Here is a 24,014-nt window from a genome sequence, read left to right as displayed (position 1 = left end):
ACGGTGAGAGGGAACCCCACTGAGGTACACATGAGATGGGACAACGGTCATTTCATTAAAGCGAAACACAGACTGAGTGCAAATGCTGACCTGCAGCTCCAAACCTTCTGAACCATCATCCTGGATCCCTGTGTTGGTGTTCGCAGGTTTGCACGTTGTTGACACCTCCCATACTGCTGCTGGGAGCTGGGAAGGCCACAGCCAAGTTGGCTTTCCCTTTCAGCCCGGCTGCCTTTATCAGGGAAGAAATACTGTCTGTTTGTTTAGGTGAGATATTAGTCTGCCCCTGGAGCTCCAGGTCACTGTAAATGTAACACAAGCCCTATTTCCTGTTAGGAAAGGGGAAAAAATATGCCTGCAAATTGTCTCTGATGTGCTGCCAATGTCAGAGAAGATTCAGTTTGGTGGAGAATTACTGTGCTCTTAAAGAGCTGCACTAGTGACAGAGATTTAGGGCGGCTACTCCTGCCAGAAATGGGAGATTTGTCTTTGATTTCCCTAAAACTGGTAGCAAGTTGCCCCTCCGTGTTGCTCGAGGAAAAGCGAATGGCTTGGAGGGAGGTTGAAGCAGCAGTTCAGGTTAATGGGACCATTGTGGGACGCAAAGGGGATGTCTACACATGGTTGGAGGGGCCCCCAGGAGGGCTGGACAGGAATTTGGGGTAAGGCTGGCAGGTGCTGGGGCAAAGCTTTCTGTCAACGCTGCGCTATGATAAAGGAGAAATGGCATTTTCTCGCCACCTAGCCGATAAGCCAGACCGAAAAAGACAAGAAGTTAGTCTGTGTGTGTGTGTGATACACACACATGTGTTCACTGTTAATCCAATAAAGCAAATAGTGACCTGTGGAATGACCCAAAGCTGCTACAATAAATAGCACTATAGATCTCTCGTATATTTTCCTTTCTTTCGCATTTCCTGTATCAAAGCCAATTTCAGCTGTTGTCTAAGCGGGGTATGCCTTCCACAAACGCAGCGACGTGTGGACAGGCAAACTAGATTCACCCAGTTGGTCTCTTTTACGATAGAAAAAAACCCCACAACCACCCCAAAAAACTGGCAACAAAACAGTTTCTCTTATTTGTCATTATGTTTATTGCAAAGTGTGACAACATTTAAACTTAGGCCTGTGTAAAGGCCCCGTGAACTTGGGTAAAGCTGATGTTGACAGAGTAGGTCAAGCAACATCCTTGTCTTCAGAATTATTCATCCTCCGAGGCTTTCTGTGGCAAAGAAATAATAAAAAAAAAAAGAACTTTATGGACTATGTCCCATGAAATTGCCTGTGTGTTGACTGGATACCAAAGAGGCACTTTGCGACCTGGCATTCTCGGTGTGCTCATGTACTAGTGCTCAATCCTCCGCAAAAGTGACCAGCTTTTTCATGTTGGCCTTAGCAGCACAGTTAATTGTTAAATAAAACCTGTATAATCCGTAAAGATAATCCCAAAGAGGCCTAATTTTTATTTAGCGTCGTACTGCAGCAAACAATAACTTGCTCAACGGTTGGGAAGAGACCAGAAGAAATGCAGAAAAGCCATGTTGAAGAAGGCAAAGGATATAAGGCATGCTTTTTTGGCATCTGGTCCCCCTCTCCTGGTTGTTCTTACAGAGCTGGTGGGGTGACGGGGTGTGATTCGCTCGCTTTCCCCCCCAAGTACTTTCAGGTGGAAGGCACACTTTAAATGCTATCTCGCGATCCGTGGGCACTCACCCCGGTAACGTCCAAGTATCTCTCCGACCCAGCTGGGGCATGCCTAGCATCAGCAAAATTATCCTCCCTGTGGTCCTTTGAAATAGGGCAAGCTCCTGTGCTACGGGCCAGGTTTCCAGGCAATGCCGTGGAGATTTAACATGTTCTCTCCAGCCGTTTTTAAAATTCATCAAGGTTTTTCCCAGAGCGTTGGAGCTCGGTGGGGTGGGTGAGCCCGAGCCGGTCGGCCGCTGGGTTGCAGCGCGGTGGTACACGCTCCCGCGGCCGCCCCACAGGGATATTCCCAGCCCTTCAACTTTGCCCAGAAGTGCCTTGTTCTGTGGAAAGCGCAGCAACTGCTCCCGGTATCAACGCGTATTTCTGTCCTCCTTCTGCCGTTGTGCCTCTGTGTTTCAGGGTAATGCTGTTGCAGGCAGGAAAAAAAAAATCAAAATGCGTTATTTTATTTCATCAAATGCTTAACAGAGACGTGGGGTCAAAAGTCAGCGCTGCAGCCCGAACCGTATGTCTGCAAGGCTTGTGGCTTCTCCATCAGCCATCGTGATCACTGCCAGCCTCTGCCAGCCTCTCTCCCCCCCGTCCTTCTCTCAAACGTTTGCCATCCCCATCCCTGGCTTTTGATAGAGCTAATTAGCTGATGATTTCTCTCTTGTTCCTTCAGCCTTTTGCTGGCTGCCTCCTGAACACATGCCTGCGTTAGGCTCCTCGTGCTTTCCCTTGCTGCATCTCTGCTGCAGTACAATACATATATATGTATTTTATATACTCATACTAGCATTGGGGGAAACAAGTGGTTTAGCATCAATTTTGCACTAAATGAAGGTGGGAGGGTATTAACAAGAAACCAAAATGTTGGGAAAGGCTTCTCTTTCCACCTCCCTTTGCTCATGTCCTTTAGAGACGGCTCCTTCTTTCCAGTCACCCCAAATCCTATTAATCCCCTTTGTTATTTTAGTCAATTGAAAAATACGCCATTATTGCCTGAGGAAGTTTGAGATCCAATTTAAAAGGGCAAAATGTTTCTGTTTCTTGAGTAATAAGTAATCTGTTTCTTGAGTGATAAATCCATTTTAAGCTTCTTGGTCTATCTGCACTGAAGATGTCAAAATTTAATGCTTTAAAATCAATGTAAATGATAGGTCTTTTAATATACTTTCTAGCCTAATACTTTAAAATACTTCCTACATTTACAAACATATATTCACAGAGGACCAGCACTGCTTAGGATGTAGGTGGGCATATCTGAAATACCCAGGGAAAAAGCATCTGCTACAACAGTGTCATGAACTGTTGGGAAAAAAAAAAAACTATTACTCACCAAATCTAAGATCCAGTTCCTGGGGAAAGGATAACTTCTGAAAACACCTGCAGGGTAAAGTTGATTCCCCTTCTGTCAGCCTGAGTAACAAAGTAAGGATGCTATAATAAATGATGGCAGGGGCTGAAAAAGATGTAAGAGGATGGAAAAGAAATCATTAATCTGCTGCACCAGCTCTGCTGCATCTGATAATAGCCGGCACCGGCCTGCCAGCACATCACTTTTATCCACAGGTTTATCTCCTCATGTGCACTGTTTGTTTTACTTGTTTTCATTTTGCCTTTTTTTTTTTCTCCCCTCCAGTGGCTCTGAATCCTGACCCCTCTGTGAAAAGACTCAGATACACAGGAGGACCCATCTTTGGCTCTGATCTTATCATCTTTATCTCCTGCAAGAGTAAGTATTTCCTAAAAATCTGCCTCTGCTTCCCCCCTGACCGCGACCCGCTGCAGCTCCACAGGTAGCCCACGGAAAACAGCTTAACAGGGTTACCACGGTGTCACGCTGAAAGTAGCCAGCAACTCTTTTTAGTTTATTATTCGTGCTGCTAAGTATGACCTGGAAATATGTATTGCCGTATAACCAGATGTCGGCTCCTTCAATTCCTACAAAGCAACTCTTTTTCTCCCCTTCCCCCTCCTTCGCTGGCTACCCAGAGAAAGAGAAAGCCCACAACATGAGTTCCTGCTCCTGACAAGATGAGTGTTGTCAGGAATACACAAGCTGTGGTTTCTCCTTTCTGCGTCCTGAAAGTGAAGAAAAAAGACCTTTGATGTACCCAAAGCCCTGTTATTCTTTTTTCGCCTTCGAGCTAATAAAAGGTATCATTATATTATCACACTCGTGTCCCTTCCATGTTTATCCTGGCCCATATTCTGCTCTGCAACAACAAGAACATAAAACATCCCATGAGAAACCCTAGGTTAAGTTTATTTGACTTTTTTTCTTTTTTTTTTAACCTATGTTGTAATCGCGGTTGTTTTGCTAACTTAGTTCACTGAGGTAGTTTTTGGTAAAGACTAAGATTTGCTTAAGTGGCCAGAAAGAAAATACATATGACTGGTTTATGCCTTGCCACCCTGAATTGTAATGTTTTGTTTATTATGACTTTGGGCATGTTTTATTGGTGAGTGGAGAGGTCACAACCTCTTATTTAGAACCTGTATTTGTGCTTTATGGGTTCTGGGATTTGAAACCACAAGCAGTCACTGAACTTTTTGGCTGCCTTAGGTAACCGTGACCAAGTGGCCAGACCAGGTCCTCTCCTCTGTGCTCAGCCTGCCGGGAGCAAACGTGTGACACTGGCCTGTGACCGGAGGTCTCCAAAAGAGCAGGTAAGAAAGATGAGGCTGAAAGAGCCCCACCACGGCGTACTCTCCTCTCTTCTCTCCGCAGTCCCAGACTCTTGCCCTTTTTAATGTTCTTAAATTCTGAGCTTTCCAGTCAATCTTTTCCTTTGGAAATAAATATGTGTTCATACCCCTCCTAGAAAATATTTCAAGGATATGCCCAGCTTCTGTAGTGGTGGATCACATTATAATAACTCAATAGAAAAGGATCTCCATTCTACAGATGGAAAAATGGGTTTGGGATGTGTCCAATGCTTTGTATTTCCAAAGAAATCAGTGGTGGAACAAAGGTGCCTTCGCTTCAAGAGGGTTTTCTAGCCTCAGACTGCTCAGTGAGTGCAGTAGCATTGCTAGGTAATACCTGGAGATGTGGCGAGCTTGGAAAGATTTGAGGCAGATTTGCTTTAAATCTGTTCAAACGAAGGGGTAAAATTTCTCATACAAAACATTCAGCAAAGCGAGGGATGTTAAGGTGTATGAAGAACAGCCACGCACTAATTGTTGTGCTGTTTGATTTAAAAGCTGAGCAATTATGTTATAACACAAACATGTATTTACTGCAATCAGTGGAATTGCAACACTCCACCCTGGATGCTCAATGTTCAGGTGTTTTACTGCCATATGTTTAATGTACAGCATGTGTCAGGGGTATTCAAAATGAGCTCGGTCTGAAGTTCTTCACATACATTGTGTGTCCATGGCAGATGCCAAATTCAAAGCAGCATCTAAGAATAAATGAATTCTCATTATCCTAATGGGTTGTACCTATTTTACAGTGGGGAAAACTGAGGCCCAGAGAAGTCGTTAACCGCATTATGCCACTCAACCCACAGCAACCCCCAGGCTGATGATTTGCTGCCATTTGCTCCTAAATTCTATTTATCTGATGATATTTTGTGTCACTAATAGTAATGGAAAAAACGTTGGTGCAGCCATTGCCTCCCAAAACCAAGTATTACGGTGAAGCTACTGTAACAAGCAATCCCTGCTGACCAACATTAACTGGTAAATCTCCTTTAAATATTTCAAATTCAGCATATTCAGTTTCAGCCCTCTCTTGGAAGACTCCTATTAAATACAATTTTTTTCCAGGCCTTGGTGGGATGGGTAAAAGAACTGCATTAGTCTATAAAATCGCCCCCAGGAGATCCTGGTTCAGTTCTCGCCTCCAGTTATTTTGCTCTAGGTAGTGCGGAATAAGCTTCTGAGGATCAGCCCTTTGACCTCAGCCCTTTTTTTTCTTGAAGATAATAAATGAAGTGAAATTGTCCTGCTTAAACCAACTGATCTCTTCAAATGTAGAATTAATACATTATAAATACAATGAAAATACACCATCTTCTTGCCAAGATGTATATTTTTTCTTCCATTCTCTATGTTTTCTGACGTTATTTTTTGTCATGGCCATTTCCTAAATATATATACACTCTTCTTATTTACTTCAGCATCCAGCTCCAAGGTTTCTTTTGGCTACCCCTTATTACACAAATAATTCATAGCTCAGCCCTCAGAGAAAAGATACAGCTGAAAGCCACCCGAGGGAAGAGATCACCCCACTGGCTCCATGAGGGCAGGTATTGATGGGCTGTCAGTGCTGGAGTCACTGGAGAGATGTGGGGATTAATGAAGAGAATAATGAGTCCTCCAAAAGGTATTTACACATCTTTGGTGCTAATAACTTTACTCCTGGTTTCACAAGCACATCAAAAATGAAAACCAAACGGTGTGTAGTCACACGAAGAAGGAAGCAGCAATGTATAAATGAATGAAGCAAATACGGTTAGCAGCATCACGCTGTCCCAGCACACGGACTTCAGAAGAGGGAAGAGACTAACTAAAGGGGAACAGGCATAAAAGCTGTTGTCTCCTGAGAAGATATTTGGGAACTTGGGGTGCAAGGGGAATATGGTGTAGTACAACCAGGAGGTGCAGTACTGTGTAACAGCAAAAGCTTTTTTTTTTGTACAGATTAGAATATTCTTACATTTGCTCCAGTTCTCTCTGCCTGATAATGGTTATTTGCCCATCCGCCAGCAAAGGGAAAGCGCTTTCCACCACCAGTGTACATTGGCAGCGACTCTGCTTTCCGCTCTGAGAACAACCCCCTCTGCTACCAGCAGAAGCTGTGAGAGTTTGGCTTTGTTTGTTTTCCTTACCCTCTAAGAGGAGGTTGTTCCCGAAAACGCTTATAACTGATTCTCACTTCAGGTATATGTTCCTCCCGTGGGCTCTTAAGCTGTGGTCTGTGGAGCATGAATAGCACGTGAAGTCGTTCCTGTTGATACCCACAACGAAACGTTAGAAAATCACGCAGTGATTGGCATGTCAGTGGAGAAGGGCAAACGTACCGCATTACCCTTTCGTTATCACACCGAGCCCTACCGTCCAGCTCTGCGATCGTGTATTTGCAGATCGATCATCGCTGGGTTTTTTTCCCCCCTCTTAGTTGTGCGTATTTATTTATTCTATATTTTTTTGATTCCACGTTGGGCCTGATCCTGCAAGCACCAGCTGGCACGGTTGTGCAATCGGTTCTCTAGCGTCCAACAGTGCATGTTCTTCATGACAGAGCAACCACCAGCTCTGGTCTCAGCTGAACTCTCTTGTTTCTCCTTGCTGCAAGGCAATGCTCTCAGATGTGTGTGTGTGCGGACTGCAAGGGATGACAGTTTGCTGGCCTGGAAGGGGACCAAGTGCTCGTCCCCTGGGTAAGCTGGCTTGCACGTTAAATGGAAACTTTCATTATTTACCAACCGGTCAAAATGATTTTGCTATTGACAGAGGCTTCATTATGTCAGCCATTCCATTCTTTGAAAACATGGGCAAAACAGAAAAAGAGTGGTGGCAGGGAGGGGGAAATTCCATTTCTTCCTAAATTGAGTGGAAACATCTTCAGGAAAATTAAAGAAAAACCCGAGAGAAGGAGAAGAGCAAAAGAAATAACTGTAGCCAAAGCCACTTTCCTTTTTCTTTTTCAATCTCCCTTCCAACATGCTCCTGGTAAAATCATTACAAAGGCCGTTTATTTTTAAAATTGAAAGATTGGGGAGAGTCATAATGAGATATTATGTGTAAAAGTTGCACATAAATTTCCTTCTGTCATATTTTGGGCTCGCCTAACGCATCCCCTTGGCAGGCCTGAGGGAAGCTGATCGCTTTAGTATAGATTGTGTGTGCTTCAATAATATTGCCCAAGGACAGAGCTACTGGGTGGCTGAGTTGGCTACATGCTGATTTAAAAATTAGCTGGTCTTTTATTGGCCACACTAAATTGTTCTCAACAAAAAAGGAAAGTTTTATATCAGAATGAAGAAGCATGTTTGGAGCAAGACTCTTTTCCTCTCCTTTGTCTTTTGAGGAATGCAAATTTTTTACTCACTGGAGAGTTTGTTGTTCTTTCTCACCTTTATGGAGAGCCATGGAAGAAAGGCAATGTGACTGTGGTGCGTAATATAGACAAAAAGCCCTGTGTTGAGTGTTTGGTCTCTGGAGTCTTTCCTTATGGGTCACCCTGCACAGATCTCAAGTATCTAGAGTTGGACAGAGCAATGTTATGCTACGCCCTGGTCTTGGTCTCAGGGCAAAGGGGTCTGTCTTCCTTTTCCAAGTGCAAAGACACAAGATGCCATGAAACTATTAGAGAGGAGTCCTAAAGTTTTTTTGCTATTTTATTTGTTATTAGGTGAGTTGGAAATTTACTGTCGCATATGCAGTCTGGGATCTGTGTCCCTTCTCGGAGTCATGGGCTTGTCTTGAAGGCCATGGGAGTCACACCCATTTTTTCTGCTGCCTTTGGTGGGCCATGATTAAGATTTTATTTCTTTCTTCACATTTTGTCTTTATTGTCCCCATCTCTCTTTTTCTGAGGTTTTAGTGCTTCCAGGATCTCGGCTGAGGGATCTCCACAGCTGCCAAAGAGCTGGGGCATTTCCTTTTCCTTTCCTTTCTTGGTCTAAACCAGAAACTGGTCTTGAAGGAGGCAAAGACCATCAAAGTGCCTAAGAATAAATAGTAATTCATAACAGTCTTTGCTAATATGCTTAATTTAGAGCTCTGGGGTCCAAGTCCTAGCCACATCTCCTCTGCATTGCATTTTTTATGAAGCACTTGACCTATTTACTCACTTTTTGACCTAGCAGGCTAAGAAATATAAGATGGAAAAGACATGACCAAAATGAGAGGTTTAAATAAATAGCTTTTAGTGTGGGAGAAGACCAAATTCATTGTAACCGTAAACATATTTTTTTGACATGAGCCAAATCTGAGTACCCTTATACTTTGGGCAAACCTGAGTGAATCTGAGCTTTGCATCTCATCTGTGCCAAACAAAAACTTGAACTGGAACTTGGAGAGCCAGTACTTTAGCTCAATTGGTTCAGATAAGCATCCTCTGAACCAAACCTCCCAAAGTTGCCCTATTGGGAGTTATAGTTAATTAAATTAATATTTCAGTCGTCTTCACCAATATCTTCATCTCTGGGTAGCAGCCTTGGGCGAGGTTGAAAGTGAAATTTGCTTCCTTTGCTTCAAGGCAGCTTTGTCTAAAATCGACTCCAGAATCAAAAGCACCATGTGCAGCTATTAAAACTCCCTCACCACAAGCTGCTCTGCCAGCATTTCTGAATACCCAGTTCCTGCAGGTAACCCGGCGCGCTTTCATCTTGTCTGACTTGTAAGGGAAGGCATCAGGGTTTATTAAAGAGTTTGTGTTGCTAACGTGTCATACATCACGCCATTAATTAAGAGAAATTCCTTTTTCCCCAGCTGGGTGGCTATATAATGCTGCCAGCATGTATATATTACCCATGTCTCCCCACCCTGGCCTAACCCAAACGCTGCATGACTGATTGTACCCCAGAGAAGCTCCAGCCTCTTCAGGTAATTCAATTGCTGAGTCTCCAAAACCAAGGAATTAAAGAAACCTCTGCACTGGGCTCTGCTCCCCTTGTAATTAGTACCAGAGCGAGCGGAGCGAAGTGGGGTGTGGCGTGTACATGTGTTCCCAATCACAGCCCACACAATGAAAATGTTTTCTTTCTGGGACAATCTGAAGAAACCACACAGGGATCTGGGGCTTTTATATATATATATGTGTATGTAATAATAATAATTATCCTCATTAGAAAGTTAACTCCAAAGCTGCGCGACGTGCTCTAAAAATTGGTGGGAAAGCTGGATGATGCGCCAAAGGATCCCAGCCCACACGCGACCTCTCGCAGCTCGCCGGGTGGTGGGCGCAGCGCTCGGACGGGGGCTGGACGGTTCCGCGGGGGCTGGACGGTTCGGATGGGTACGTCCTTTGACTGTCTGTTTTCCCACTGCCCGCAGCACATGGAAAACGGTTGGTTTTGTAACGTTTTTCCACCCAGATTGAATCCCCCAGCAGTCATGGAGGGTTTTGTTTATCCAGGGTGATCAAAGCAGCAGCACGCACCCACCTAGGAGCACCCCAAAATTCCGTACTTCTCACCAGTGCTCCTCCTCCAAGTTCCTAAGGATCAGGGACGCTGGATGGGATGCTGGACTGTTATTTTACAGAGGGTAACAATATTCTCTCAGACTGAGCCGTAGGGTATAATTAGAGCTGTTCAGGAATTTTGTCATTAAAAGTCTTTTGGTTGGAAAATGCCAATTCTTTGAAACAAACTTTTTGGAGTAAAGGGAAAGGTTTCTTGCGTCAAAAAGGGACAAACTGTGGAATAACCACTAGCCCTGTGTAAAGGAGAGGTGTGTTCAATCCCAGCTCCAGTGAAAATACAAGTTACTTATATATAAAAAAACAACATGGTAAAATAGTGGTGAAGGATTCTGCGCTCACCCAGTACGTGGGCAAACTGTAAAGCAAGGGTTTCAAAGGGATCCTCCTTGTCTGAGCTGGGATTCTTTATTATTTCCTATTTCTCAGGAAGCATAACCAGGTTTAAGGGCTTGTGCGGCTCTCAAAAATGAGAGCATTGCTTTGAAAGGTAATACTGGCGACCTGTGCAGGGAGGGATAACCTTCAGAGGTACTCTTGCTGAAGCAACCACACCTCTGGTGGGTGCAGGGTGGTTGTTACGGGGAGACCCGAAGCTCTCCAGTCACAGATCTAGATACCAAAACTGCCCTGCAAACAATTAATTAACAGCCTGGCACTATCATCGCATTACTAACTCAGCTAGTAATGGCATTAACACAAATCCCACACACCACTAACTAACAGTAACAATTCACTCCGTCGCCAAGACAAAGCTGCTCCGTTGGAGGTGGGATGCCTGACCGAATAAGCCGTTAGCCTACATCCCACCAATAATAGCTCGCAAGCGAGCATCACGTCGGTACGCAGCACTCATCGCAATTATCTCATCCTGCCCGACCGTGGCCCTCCCAGGAGTAACTCCAGCGTGCCAACCGGTCCCATTGCCAGGAACGGCGGAGCTGCAGATACCCTACAGAAATATTACTCTTTAGGTCACAATATGTCCTGGGCTGGATGGGGAAGGGAGGTGCTGGGAAAGCTGTTTGGAAGGCAAGTCAGGTTTCCAACCTCTGTGTGTATACAGAATATAATAAATTAACCAGAGTAGACAACCATGCAACATACTTCATTATGTTCACTGAGCTCACCTCCTGATCTATATATGAAAAAAAAGGCTTTTTTTATAAAGAATTTTGCTGCTGGTCAAGGACTTTGGTTTATTACTCGATTGCTGCTTCAGTGAAATCTAACCGGATTCTTTGGGAAAGGCTGGCTTTGATGAATACTCAGATTTGAAGGAATTCTGGAAGAAATTACTGAAGTGGGACTTTTCAACATTTTCATAAAGAAAGCTTTGTTTCTCGTTTGAAGGTGACTTTATGATTTGAAATTTGAATAGTGTTTTTTTAAGATAGGAAACAGCCAAATTCTGAAATAATAATGTCCTGAAATGTTCAATATCTCTATTGACCTGATATAATTATTGCATGTGTTACTTACAGTTATTGTTACAAAAGGAAAATATTTGAGATAATTCCTTTAAAAAAAATCCCAACTGTTGAGAGAAGTGATTCAGAAATTTCAAGAAGTCTTGGACATAGGAAAATCTTTTCCCTCCCCTTGCAAATACCATTTGCTCGAATGCCCTTTAATGTTGGTTTTACATTTGGCTGAGTTTCCCCCGCTTTAAAGATATTTTGTTTGCATTAAAAAAATTAAAAAGCTTGGAAATCCATGTGGTGGCCACCGAGGACATGTGCTACTGGCAAACGTTGCTAGGAGCTGCAAATCCAAGAAATCAAACACAGGAAATCTACTCCTAGAAACCCAGTTTCAAGGGAAGTCCAGAAATTGGGAGAGAGTGAGGAGATCCATGAGCCACTACTGCCGGGGCCTGGGCACTTGGTGTCAAGGGCGATGGAAAATTAATGTCGGGGTTTAGGGACACTGTAGTGGAGAAAGCAGCCACTAGGCATTGGAAGGATGATGTACCAGGACAGAGGGAAGAAAGAAACAACAAGAAGGGTGGTTCTTTTATTGATCTGAGCTTGTGTGGCTACTGCATTTCCAAGGGGACTGGGAGGCTGGGCTAACCCGCCATGAGATCGAACAGCAATGCCTGCTTTAATGCTTTTTCCCTCTCTAAAGTCTGTTTATTAGGAACTCATTTAAAATAGTGAAATGTGGGATGTCGGTTTATTCAGGTTAAATTTTAGTATAGACTTCTGTGTACGGGGAGCAGAGCTTCTGAGAGAAAATAACATATGAACTCTGCAAACCCTTTGGCTTCTCTTTGCAAATTTTCCCAGGTAAAAATGGTTTCATTTTTAGGAATGGCCTCTTCTTTCTCTGTTTCGTTTTCAGGTACTCTTTGTGATCTTTTACCAAGTCATCAGTTCACTAGTGTGGGAGTTTCCTTACGATGTTTAGGAAACAAAGGACAGATCTGAAAAGACACCGCTAAGCACACCAGTTATGCACACTGCAGCTTTTAGGACAGTTTCCACACTAAGTCTGTTTTGACTCACGTAGATTTTTGCTCTAGGTTTTAGTCAGAAACAGAACTCAGTAAACTTGAGCGTAGCCCGAAATGAACAACTGAAGCAACAGGCAGGATCTGACTCCGAATCTCACTCTGCAGCTGATATTTGCGGCTGTGTCCACCATATCTCAAGACCAAATTGTAATTCATACCTGAAGACCCTCTTAGCGGGCACAGAGCTACTATGAACTTTCTGCAATAAGCCCTCAATGCTTGGTTTAGTCCGATATTTTTAAACTCGGAAACAAAATCATCCAAGTTGCATTTTCACAGGCATAAAAAACTAAGCATTTCGTACATGCAACTGTATTTTCAGAAGTGTTTGAGCGTTTGATCGCCCTATTTTGTGAGGACTTTTGCAGGAAGGGCTGTGCAGATGCCAGACCTGCAGTGCGTAGACACCTTGGGAACATATTAACTGCTATTGAGCACGGGGGTTAGGTGCGCTTTTTGTGTGCGCAATTAACCACTCCGAAATTTTGACGACAAAGGAATCATTATGTTCCTGAAAATGTTTATTATATAAATATTGTCCTTTCTGGTTCAGTAGTGTATTATTCTCATTCCTTTTGTACAGCCATAAAACTATCCCGGCTCTTGCTTTTCCGAACTGGTGTAACTGGCACGTGGAACGCAACAGCTGGTTAACTCTGCGACGATCCAAGAGCAGCAGAAGACAAGGAGTGCAGAGGGGCTGCCTTCTTCTGCCAAGTGTAGAACTAAGCAGCTGCTTTGTATTTTCACATGAACAAAAGTGTTTTGTTAACTGCTTCGCTGCCGACGTACAGGGTACATATAAATGGGGCATGGTTTTTGGCTCGCAGGGTTACTCAGCTTCAAGGGGCTTAGTGATTCTCCTTTTGCTCCAAGGAGTGGCTGATTGATAGCCTCTAGGACGAATGCTCCCATCACAGGAGCAGTGATTGTAGGACAGTATTCAAACAACTTTATTTCCTTTATTTTATTGCATTAAGCATGCCCATATGTGGAGAAATCTCCCCTTAAAGGAGCATTCTTAAGACTGCAAATGATCAGAAGCTGGGAAATGCCAATGGAGAAATATGCTTCCTGATCATCTTGTGTAAAATAATAGATTTATAAAAGGATAGAGATGGAAGAGACCTGAAGATATCATCTAGTTCTCCCTGACTCAAGGCAGGATTATCTCAATCATCTAACAGTGGTCAAACCTGTTCCTTAATACCTCAAGTATTCCTGATTTTTTTTGTTTTGTTTTGTTTTTCAAAAGGAGTGTGGCTTTTTGGGATCCTAGGGAGGTTGCATTAAACCTGTCCAGAACTGAAGATCTGCGTCTTATTATGGAGATGGGAAGATGAATGAGGAAACTGCTGTTAATTAAAAGAAAAGTGAGATTCCTTCGTTTAGAGTAAGAGTGTCAGAAGTGATACTGAGAAGAATGCATTTTGCTCTTCAAAGGAAATTACAGCCGGGAGAAACTGAGATAAGAATTACAAGGGCAGAAGTTGAACCCCATGTAGTATATTTGCATCCAGTGCTGCTCTTTCTTCACTGGTGAGTGAATGCTGTGGCAAGAGTAATTAGGACAAGGCTAATCAAGAGTCTTATGATATATACTTACGTATAAACAAAAGAGATGGTGTAGGGGACGTACGGGTGCAATCCCAAAAAGAGGCTCTGGAGGAAGTGGAAAAGATGCACTGCAGATATTCATGCTCCAGCCTCCAACTAGAAAAGGAAAAAAAATCATGAGACTGTGAAGTGCCAGAAACCAGCCCACGGGTAAGGTGCTGGACAGCCAGCGTGTGTGGCCTGTGGGTGTGGTAGAAATGCTGACCTATTGGCAGCTCTCCTCCGCAGCTGGGAAAGCTGGGACATGAGTCCCTGATGGGACACAACACTGAAGCCTTGAACAGTGTGGAGCACAAGCCCATGGTCACCGTACTCGTGAAATTCAGTAGTAAACTAAATGGGTCTAGTTGGGCTGTGAAATACATTGTGTGTAGCGTAGGGTGTCTTGAGGTTGGGTGCTGACAGCAAGCTCTACGAAGTCAGAAGATGGCAGGCAGGAAAGAGACTTTTGCTTACAGTGTGATGCAAGGAAACGGGAACAGCCTTCACCCCACGGGCACACAGCGGGGAATCGTGAAGCACGGGGTTTCAAGCTGAGTATTTACATTTCTCTCCCAAACTTTGCAGAGTGCACTCTGCTGTGCAGGGCAAGAGCTGCTTGGCTCTAGACAAAGACAAGGCAACTAGAGAGTGATCCAGCTGCAATGCTGGATGCCTGTGCTTCATCTTCTGTTTATTCATAACCATCTGTTTAAAGTCATCTTTGAGTTTAACTTGCTAAGCAAACCTTTCTTATTCATAAGTCTTTCTGTTTTGAAGGATGGAGGGGAAGTGAATCAAGGTGAGACTGACAAACAGGGGGAGCTTTTTTGGGGGAAGACAGTGACTCTCTTTACAGAGATAACAGTATCTTGAGGAATATGGACCCATATTTTTAAGGGACACGAGGAGATGGAGAACATTTGTGGCCAGGTGGGAATGGATCAGTGTGGGGGCTAGCAAGGCCAAGTGCTGAGTCTGGAAAACAGAACCTTCCATCAGGCGTATGCCAGAAGAAAAGAAAGCAGATAGCAGAGGTATGCTCTGAGTGGACCAAGGCTTCACATCGCTGCCCAGTGAGTGGGTTGCAGGTAAAAGCATTGCCAAGAGCAGTAGGGAAGACAAAGTCGTGGGACCCCAAGATACTTTGCTTTGTTAAGGTCGCAAAACACTCAGTGAACGAAGCTGTGAACTGCAGGAGGTGGGAAGTGAGTCTCCTGGGGGAGGCAGTGGGATGCCCTCCTGGGGGAGGCAGTGGAATGCCCTCCTGGGCCTGCCTCTGCCACGAAGCCCTGGAGCAGCGCTGATCACAGCTTTCCTGTGGCATGAGGCACTGCGGGCTCCTAGTTTTCTGCAGGTCTAATCAGTTTGCTATGATCTGTGTGCAGGGATGCTGGGCCCTCACCTGCCTGGAGGTGAGGAGGGTCTTGAGCTTCATAACCACCATGTAACTTCAACTCTGAAACCAATGCATCTTTGTTATTTCATCTCAGGCACATCAAATTCATGGTGACTTATCCTAGTCTTCGTGCCTCAAGAGCTCAGCTTTTCCCATCCTCATCAGACTGCTCTGAAGAAACACCTGTGGGTATTTGAGAAGCGCTTGGAAGCTGTCGTGATGAGCCTATTGAAAAATCCACGAGGAAATGAATAGTTCTGTCCTTGAAAGGTGTGCCGTATATAGTGCATGGGGCCCTGTGTTTAGGCACAGGAAACATAGAATATGGAGTGGATGCTCCTTCTGAGAGCAGCATCTGACCTATATCCTGGAAAAGCTGAGATGGCTTGGAGAAAGCCGGTGTCCGACCCGCTAACGAAGGCTGTGTCACAGCACGTGTGCGCCAGCGGCTCGGGGTGCTGGTTCTCTCGACCTGCTCTGGCCAGCCAGGACCACTCCTCTGCCGCCTGCCTCCTCTTTGCCTGCGACACCAAGGGTTTAGAGGCAGGAGCAGCCCGTGTCTAGTCAAAGGGATTACCGGCAGAGCAAAAGCTGAGATGACCTTGCCTTAATCAGGAAAAAGAGATTTCAAAAGGAAATAATCTTATTTTCATAGCGTTCAGGAAAGAATTCTAGTGGAGGGTCTGCTTCTCTCTCACATTCCTTTCTTGCTCTGTCTTAGATGTGGAGATGTGACTCCAAAAGACCCTGGTCTTACAAACATTTGGAAATCCTGCGTGATCTGATTTCCAGAAGTTGGTGTAGGGTTTTCTGTTGAACACTGCAAGAGCTGTGTGTTCAAACACACCGATTCTGGATCAGCCAATTCTCACAGCTCCATTACGCTCCAAGGAATATATATATTTTTTTTTAAATATATATAAGCCTGAGAAGTTGAACTGCTTCCTCATCTCCTGACAAGACAAAATTGCTGTCAGAAGTAGTACTCAGAATGTCATGGTTTTCAGAAAAATGGTAAAGCTTTACATCTACTGGGAAGCTTCTCTGCGGACTTCACTGCCGTATACTTAACCTTAAGCACAAACTGAGCAGCACCAAACAAGGGGAGTCAGCACGGGTTTGGGTAAACTTAAACAATTAGCTTTGAAGCTTTGGTGAATCTTCACATGTTTGTTTGTTAGAACTTGGCCCTCAAATTAAATGGCAGCTCCAAGCATCCCCCACAGTAGGGAGGACTTATCACATCCAGATCAGGTCCTGACTTGAATATGGTATAGAGCATATATTTTCACAATCTGATGGGTGGGTGAACTAGCCCTTTAGACTTAGACAGAGTTTTGGATACTCAGTGCAAATGAGTCTCGGTTATGTACCACTAAGTTATTTTGTGACATGGCTTCAGGAAAAAGGGGGGGGAAATGATACTTGAAACACACATTTTTTAAAACAAATTTTAGTTGTAAGAAAACCTAGATAAATTATGAGTCGATTCTCCTTCAGCCATTATTTACTAGACATTTTTAGAGATTATCTATTTATTTATTGCCCTCTGAGACCCCTAGAGAGGAAGGAAAATGCAGTTAGTGCATCACTTCCCCAGATAGAGAGAGATGCAAACTCTTAATAAAGTATCCATGGCACCCCAAGGGGACAAAAAGAGATTTGCATCCCAGTGGCCCACCTGACAGACCACATGAGTTACTGCAGCAGCAGCAGCGTCCTGTCAGAGAAAGGAGGATGATGAGAGAAGAGGGAGCAAAACATGATTTGTACCGGCATGCAGTGAACAAGCTAAGCTGTGTACAAATGAGTACATGAAATTAAAAGGATTAATGGGACAAGTTAGTGCAGGGTAGCAGGGAAAGTCCCCTGTCTAGGCACTTCTGCCAGGTTCCACCCAGACAGGTTATTTTTTTTTTAAACCTTCTTTCTTTTGTAAGTGAAATTTCCTCTGCAGAACGCCTCATGAACAAAATTCAATTCCTCCTGCCCCTGGATAAGCCCTTTGAGCTTTTAAAATTTGCTTTTATTTTAAAAAATCATGGTGGTTTTCACAAAAGCCTGTGAAAAGTTGGCTTGGTATGAGGAAGGCTAATGGCATGTTAGCCATCAGAAATCATCCAGTGAGTTCATTTGCATCGAATGCTCCTCTTAACCTCATGTAGTAAATCACTTTTAAATAGCCGTGCCGCTTCACCCCAGGGCTGGCTGCAGTTCAGAACTGAGCAGAATAGTTTCTGCTTGCGCTCCGAAGGCCTTTGAAATCACTTGTGATAAAGATGTATGGATATAAGTTTTTTACTATTTAAATCACAAAGCAGGGCCTAGATATTTGTCTACACTAGCATTTTGCTACAGAGCACAGCCTGTTTTTTCCAAGTCTATCCACTCCCACCTCCAAAGTTAAACAAAGCTATGTGTATATATGCAGCATTTGCCCCATTAGGTGGTTCAGTTGTTTGGATTTTTTTAATACTATACCTGGTTTTCATCTTGCAAAAGGCAATTACATTACTCACAAGATGACAGTCATTTCATGCAACAGAAGGCTGGCTAATTGAGGGAAAGGGGTGATATTTGGGAATGAAAAACAAAGCTGTGACATGTAATATTACATATAAAATGAGCTTTCCCCCCCTCATAAAATCCTCAAGAAGTGAACTCCAGATGTCAGCATTTAAACACTGTCAGGTATTGCTCGTACTAGTGTAGCACCTACAGACCCAGAGGGAAATCACAAGTGTTGCACACTTCTAACCTGAGGGGCACGGTGTGACGGAAGATCTTATGGCTTTAGGTAGACAAGTCAGAAAAAGTGAAGACCAGGAAAAGTCGGCACTATTTTGGTGCAGTTTCTTTCTCCCTTTAAAAATAACTTTTATTAAAAGTTATTAAAATAAGCTGCAGCTGGTGCAGACTAATCTGAATTTAAGATGATGTAGAGATTGGTGCCATGGGAAAAAAAAGAAGAAAAAGACAAAAAAATCCCTTGAAGTCTACAGGTACAGTGACGACCCACTCGTATTGACCCAGGCTTTTTCCTGAGCAGGTAGGTAGAGACCAGAATAAACCTGGGCAGTTTCAGTGGTCAGCTGTTGTTAGTGCTTCTTGGCAGACTGAAGCTACGTGGACAGGTCTGCACCTTGGTACTGCTGCTGTCACACCGGTGGCTTCTTGCAGGAGAAACACCATCGTCCTCCAGGGTGGCTTCTTCAATCATATCAGCCGTATTCAGTCCTCAACAAGTTGCTGCTGACTGTGTGTAGCTGCAGTGCTTCGGATTACATCGCCGTGAAAGGTGAAGGGGCTTCTCGGCTTGGCTGGGGAAGAGGTGGGATGAGGCAGTCTGAAGGTATTGCTGCTAGGCCAGCACTGCGAGCATGTTTGACTTTTTTTGTGGATGTTTTTTGCAGAAGTTTTTTTGCATCTGTTTTCTCTGACTTATCATTTTCCTTGGTCTAGAAGAAAACTTAACTCAGGTTTGGAGGTTTTACTGCTCCGTGTTTCTTCAGTTTGTATCTACTGAAGGAGATTTATTGAACAGCTGGAGGATTTATAAGTCATTCCCTATGTTCCTGGAGTCTTGTCCCAGGAAGAGTTAGCATGAAACCTTGGATGGATCCACTGGGAATGTTAGCTTTTTTTCTACTTGGTCTGACAAGGTTTTATTCAGTAATGCAAGGCCTTCCTCCCCTGCTCACCACTGCCTATCTCCATGCGCATATGTCCTGGTGGGAGCAAATACAAGCAAGGTCCTACATATCGTCAGTGCTAAACAGGACAGCCAGCGCTAACCCCTCACTTTCGTCGGAAGAGGACGCTTTGTCTGAGTGCAAAAATATACCTGTTAGACCAACGAGTTATCAAACGTAGCAAATGCTAGCACAAGAGCCTGGCTGCTAAGGAGAACTCAAGCTAAGTTGGACTTGGCCAAAAGGGTAATGAGAGTCAGAGCTGCAAGGAAAAAAAGAAGTATACTTTAAAAATTATGTTTTGCTTAGGTTGTTGAATTGTGGTCAAGGGAATGAAAAAGGGGACAGGCTTGTTGGTAGGAGTTTCGCTGTGACAGGGAATGTATGTGTAGGAACATCTGGTACGTTTGGTCCTAACACTCCAGGTCTTTTACCATATCCTGCCCAGCAGTGCTGAAGTAAACCAGGTGTAAGTGGTTTCAACAGAACAGCCAAAACCACATCTTACTCTGAGAAATCGTGTCTTGAACATGAAGACTTTGTTCTCTAGGGCCAGAGCTCCTCTCTCCCCACTGGTAGTCCATGATAGTGTTTACAGAGGCCAGCAGCCCAAAGGAATTGAATTCAGGAAGGCTTGAAAGCTTCGGCCTTCGCAAAATAAACCTTCAAAGGAGATTCAGAACTATCAGCAACAAAACACTTTCTATTCTCATCCACGGCAGCCCCCTCCATTCCTGTCTCATGTTTATTTAACAATTTAAAAAATAAATCCATTGCTTTGAGCTCAGGGGATTGATATTTTTAAGGTCTGTGGGGTTTTTTTCCATGTACACTTCCCATAATATTCTGTATTTTCTTTTTCCTTCTGTTATTTTACTTTAACGATCATTTGCTCTTGTTGCCAGTTACCGCTCTTGCTTTTTCCTTAGGTTGGTAACACGATAGGTGAGGTGAGGAAATGCTGATGACAAAGCTCCTATACTCCTCCTCTTAATTTACCTGAGTGGTACAAATGGATGCCTCTTTCACCCGCGGGAGGTTTGGCTTAAAATAGATCCAAAAGGCCGTATTTTCGAATATCAGCCCTTAACGCTGTTTCTGCAGTGTCTGTTCCCTGTGCTGTTAGCGCTGAATTGGTGTGAGCCTCACAAAGAGCATAGTCAGGAGGCTGTTTAAGTTTCGTTAAAAAATAAATAAAACCCAAATCCCTGGGATCTACTTAATTGGCCCCAAAAGTGGACAAACACCAGAGCTAATTTGAACTATTTGCTGCAAATTACTCTTGTGAGTTTAGCTCATTGCTTGCTTACTGGGTAGGTCAGAAATCAAACCCAATATATGGAGCAGACCTACAATTCTGGAAAAAATCAGGAGGATTTTTTGCTGCATCCAAGCAGGTGGATTTGATTATTATTGCCTGATGAGACTGATTGCCAATATCACATTATGTTATTGCTATTCCCTCCTTGTGTGGCTAAAAGCATCTCAAATGGGGGGAAAAAAGCAAACCCCAAAGCAATTAAAAACAAACAAAAAATCCATAATGACCTTCTTGCACGTATTTTTTAAAGAGAGTTCAAGCCTGCTTTTCTATGTATCTCCTGTCTAACAAACTATATTATTTCTGATCTAGGCATTTTCTCTTTTTTTTTTAAATGAATACATAATAGAAAGACCTTTGTCTCACTTGGTTTTTCTTCCATTCCCATGAATGCTTACAGTCAGTCATACACAACAGACTAGAACACCTCAGAAGTAGAAGCCAAGAGGAAAAAAAAAAAGGCCAATTCATATATGACCAAACTGTTTCTCATGTTCAGATGCCAGTCAGGCCACACTAGGGATGGTTCTCAGCGGCTTCCCAACTACTTGTAAACGGAGAATGAAGCTTTTGGCCATCTTATCTACTTAGGCCACCTTTCTCATTCAACAACAACTAGCTGCTGATTGTGTGTTAATAATCCAGCTCTGGGCACGAGCTATGCAAGTTTTCAATCTGTAACAGTCCCAGCAGGAAAAGCTGCTCTAATTGAGAGCATCTTCTGCAAGCGGGAGCATCTTCTCCTGCTGTTTCTCAGCGCAGACACTGGTGCCTTCGCCAAGACAGTAGGTTTCACAGGAAGACAAGGCAGTGGTGAAAGACCACATCTCCCCAACTTCTTCTGTTGGATGAGGACATAAAAATCTTCAGTGGAGAATTAGCAAATCCCCAACAGCTAGAGATAGATAATCATTTGAGGGAGATGATGTCCATTGGGTCAGCTAGGAGGAGACTAGTGACACTTGAAGCAGTAGTGCACAAGGAGACATGGGGACACGTCAGGAGACTAACCAACACCCCTCTGCAGAAGGCAGTGCTGTAGCCTGGACACACGCCTGGCACACACGCATACAAAAGGCTGGTGGCTCCTGCAGGACCGAGCACTGCGCATCTGAACTGTAGCAGAATTTATCCCTGCTGACCAGCCAGGAGAGGAAGACCATGCCACGGAGTCCTATTTTCAGAACTCCCTCTATTTTTAATGGCCTGATATAGTAGGAAGACCCACACATCAAAAAAAAAAACCTCTGTGGCTTTAATTTTTTCAGCACAACCGCTTTATCAGGACTGCAAGACAAGACAAGACTACCTGACACGACAAAAAAAGTGTTAGAAACAGGTGAGGGGAAAAAGAGAAAGGCGCTCTGCTCATTGATGTTGTTCTTATTGCTTACATTTGCCTTCTCCACCTCCTTGAAACTAACTTTACATGGAAACTGCGCAGGTTTGCCCCCTGAGGAGGACACGTCATGCACCTTGCGGCCAAGCGTGTGGTTGGGAAGCTCCTCGCTACAGAACCTCTGTGGGTCTCCTGCAGGGCTAAATGTATCACGCAGGGCAACTGATTTTCGAACCAGTTCAGCATGCCATCGCTTGTGCAAAACACGTGTCCAGCCACCAGGCTTGCATAAATCGGCTGTAAATAGTTAATTAAATGCATTTGTACCCCACCACCTGATTTGCATGCAGAATTGTCAAAACAGCGTGCTAAGATTAGACACAATGTACTCCCCGAACACAATTGTACCACTGAAACAGTCTGAAAATCTGGCGCATTGAGTTAAATTTTCACATTGTGCCTTCTTGTGTAATAACAATAATCTCCTCTGCCTTGGAGTATAATCGCAATAAAGAGCTTTTTGTGATTCATTCAGTGTTTATTCACTCAGTAAACAGCCCTTTATTGCTTTTTATACTACAAAGCAAATGAGATTATTGCTTAAATTGTCCGGTAGCGACTAGCTTCTGTCCTCTGGCTTGCTCGTTCAGTTTGTTTTTGTGTTGTGGTTTTGGAAAAGAAAACTTGTTTAAAATTAGCTCCCCAATAAATCACAGTAACAAAGAAGTGAGAGTCTCTGCAGTGTGACAGATTTGTAGCTTTTTATGTTTGTAATGATGATGATGATATGTTTTCTAGCTTATTTATTCCCTTCTGCCTTTATTCTCCCAAACTCTGAAGTCTGCTGCAGTGAAGAAAACCCTAAGACGCTGGAGTTGGGAAGGGGGAACGCGCCGTCCCTGGACTGCACAGCTGCCTCGGCGGTGCTCCCAGGAGGGAACGGCGCAGGAAAGAAGCAAAGAAAGTAACTGGCAGGAGTCTGATGCTCAAAGGCGAGAGGCATCAACCCTGCGCCGAAAAGCTTGAGCGATTTCCTTCACTCACCCATGCCCATACAATAAGGCTGGTGATGTTATCTCCTTTAGAAAGTGCCCCGAGATCTTTGGGTAGTTAGCGCTAAACATTTTTGTTATTCAGTGACTCTCCAAGTGGTTTTCAGGAGCAGCTGTTCTTAACACACCGTCACCCCATGAAGATGTATGGCAGAAGCAGCTCTGCAAGCCTCAAACTAGAAGGACTGGGAACATGGTAGTGTTCATCACGGAGAAGAGCAAGTCAGCTGCAGCCGGCATTTGTTCATTCACGCCTTTCCTGAGTGTGCAAAGGGAACAGCCCATCATTATTCCTTATCAAGAGGCTACGTGGTGTATTCACCAAGGGAACGGGAAAGACTATTTTTCTCTTTCAGGCAGTACCATGTAAATGGCATTTCTGAAGTCAGTCCTGCCAACTTTCAGATGTTAGCAAAGCATTTCCCTGATAATTATTGATCTTCTGTATTTATAGAAAGCTAGGAGCTAGTACAATTCAATATTCAGGAGATGCCAATTTTCTATGAATACCTGAGAATGACTTGGTCATTTTCCATTTCTGTAATTGCTTCTGTATTGCTGGGGCGTGAATTGCATTCTTTAAAATCCACCTAGAAATGGAACATGGACGAGGAAGCTATGCCTGAATTAATTTCTTCTTACTGAAGCAAGGCATGTTGTTTTCAATTTGGGCACTTTAAGTATATTAATAATTAAAGTATATTAAGTATAATATATATAAGTATACTATATTAATACATTAGTCCAACTTTATATACTTATGTCTAGCGTCAGCTTCCACACTCAAACGGATGCCTTAAATTAATTGGTCAAGAATTGCAAATTGGGGCACTCAACCTGTTAAATGTGCAACTGGGCCTGTATTTTCTCTAATGGACTCTATATTTTCTACAGGAGTCTTTGCATTTAGCTAGTCTTGACAGCTTTTGAGTGACCATATTTCTCCTTTGGGTAATAGTGTTTCCTAGATTTATCTCTTTTTCCTCTTCTGTGGTGTTACGTTCAGTTGTCTTATTAGTCTATAACACCTTTTTTTACCCTAACCTGGGCAGTGAGACTGTTCTTGAACAGAGCAGGTCAAGTCCCAGCTCCACTGAAGTCCCTAGCAAAACCTCAGCCCACTGGCACCAGAAATGAGATGGCACATCCCCATTGCCTTGAGCTTCCAATATGGTCCAACATCTCAGAGCCAAAGGACCTGATCTAGTTGCTCCCAGGACAAATCTAACATGTGAGCCTGG

The sequence above is a fragment of the Phaethon aethereus genome, assembly GCF_964289735.1.
Source record: "Phaethon aethereus genome assembly, chromosome: 16".
In the NCBI taxonomy this organism is placed as follows: domain Eukaryota; kingdom Metazoa; phylum Chordata; class Aves; order Phaethontiformes; family Phaethontidae; genus Phaethon; species Phaethon aethereus.
The sequence above is the reverse complement of the archived record's forward strand: the minus strand, read 5'-3'. Positions refer to the sequence as shown.